Consider the following 2,423-nt stretch of genomic DNA (forward strand, 5'->3'; position numbering starts at 1 on the left):
GGGTGGGAGGAGTCTCAGCCGGTTTCTGATTTGCCTGCATCTGGCAGGGCAGGCAGCTAACTCAATCCCAGGACAGAAACCAGACTTTTCAGCTAGGTGTCTGAGGCCAGCCATCCCAGCTGGCCCCGGGGGCAGCGTTTTAGCCACATGTCAGATCATGGAGGGGCCCAGCTGGTGGCTTACCCCTGCTCTCAGGACCAAGCCCTGCCCCAGTTACAGCCCCAGGCCCTGGGGGATGTGGCCCCTGCCCACCTCTCCAGCTGAGGCTGGCTGCCCCCCCAACCCCCTATCCACCTCTCCTTGCTTGTCTCTCCAACCTGGGGAGCTGCTGCTCTCACACCACCTGGCACATTGGCCCAGGGACACAACAGCCCAGAGGCCACCAACTCTTTCCAGGGCTTATCTTTTCTCTAGAGGAAAGTTCCTGGTCCCAGAGATTTCTGACACGCTGGGATAAAGATGAGATTAAATGAGGGCCTCAGTAGAGGATGCTTCTGAGAGGGTGCCACCTATGTCTTCAGGGGAGACCCATCTGTGGTGCAAGCATGTCCAGGGATGACACATGGCACACCCCAGAGGGAGGGACAGGCAGAGGACAGCCCCCTCTCTGCCCTTCTCCTCCAGCGCACGCTTCCTCTGCAGGCTCTCACCTGGCGGGGGAGACGGATGAGGGAACCAGACCCAGCAGGGAGGAGCCCGAGGCCCCGACCAATGGCTCATGGTCACCCCCAATCTGGAGACCCCCTTCTCCTCTCCAGTCTCCACCCCTCCGATCCCAACCTGCCTGGCTCCACTGCTCGGTGCCAGTCCTGGGGCATGGAAGAGGGGGTCCTTCCATGCATCATGCCAAGGGTGTGCCCTACCTGTGTCAAGTGGGGAGGGGACAGAGCTGGGTCCACAGAGGCCCCTGTCAGGGTCGTATGGCAGCAGGAGAAGCTGAAAAGTCAACTGTTGCCCCTACCTCACACCATATACAAGAAACTCAAAATGGGTCACTCACCTAAACCCAAGAGCTTAAACTATAAAACTCTTAGAGAAAAACACAGGGGTCTCTTGACCTTGGATTTAGTGATGGCGTCTTAGATATGACCCCCAAAGCACAAGCAAGAAAACAAAAAAAGATGAACCGAACTTCACCTAAATTTTAAACTTTTGTGCATCGAAAGTCAAAACCATCAAGAGCGTGAAAAGACAACCTACAGAAGGGGAGAAAATATTTGCAGATCATAGATCTGATTAGGGCCTAGTATCCTGAAGATATAAAGAATTCTTACAACTCAATAAAAGACATCCAATTTAAAAATGGACAAAGGACTTGAATAGACATTTTTCCAAAAAAGAGATACAGATAGTCAACCAGCACGTGAAAAAATGTTCAACACCATTAGTCCTCAAGGATCTACAAATCAAAGTCACGATGAGATACCACTTCACACTCACTAGAACGGCTATACCCAAAAAAAACGGAAAATAACAAGCGTTGGTGAGGATGTGGAGAAACTGGAAGCCCATAACTTGTTGGTGGGAATGTAAAACGGTGCAGCTGCTGTGGAAAACAGTTAGGCAGGTCCTCAAAAATGTAAACACAGAATACCATACGAGCCAGCAATTCCCCCTCTAGGTCTGTACCCCAAGGAATTCAAAATAGGTCCCCAAACAAACACTGTAGCTGCATGTTCAGACCAGCCCTATTCACAACAGCCAAAGGGGGAAGCAGCCCCCGTGCCCATCAATGCACGAACAGATAAACAAGTGTGGTCCATCCACACGGCAGAATGTTATTCAGCCGTAAAGAGGAACGAAGTAGCGACACACGCTGCAACATGGACGGATCAAAAACATTATGCTCAGTGAAAGCAATCAGACACAAAGGCCAATATCATATAATTCTACTTATACAAAATATCCAGAACAGGGAAATCCGTAGAGATGAGCAGATTGGTGGTTGCTGGGGGCTGGGGGAGGAGGGAAGGCAGAATGGCTGTTTAATCCATACTGGACCTTTTTTGAGGGTGATGAAAATGCCCTGGAGCAAGATCACAGTGACGGCTGCACAACAGTGTGAATGCACTCGATGACAATGAATTGCACACTTTAAAATTACTGATTTAATATTATGTGAATTTCAGCTTAATAAATTTTAAAAACTCAACTGTGTTGTATCTTCAACCACTGGCTCGTGATGAACAAATAAAAGATATTTCCTTTGCCCGGTCATCCCGACAACCAGGTCTCCCAGTTCCTGAGGTCAGGTGCTCCTTTCACCTTTGCTGTGAAATCCCTTTCAACACTTCGATGGGCCTAGGGGTGAGGCAGAGGGCGGGTCCCCACTTGCATGCCCAGCCTGAGATGGCTGGACACTGGTGGGCATACCTGCATGAGTACCTGTCAGGGCTGGACGCTGAGACTGAGGCCTGGGGGAC

This window comes from Equus przewalskii, chromosome 26 (assembly GCF_037783145.1).
Source record: "Equus przewalskii isolate Varuska chromosome 26, EquPr2, whole genome shotgun sequence".
Classification (NCBI taxonomy): domain Eukaryota; kingdom Metazoa; phylum Chordata; class Mammalia; order Perissodactyla; family Equidae; genus Equus; species Equus przewalskii.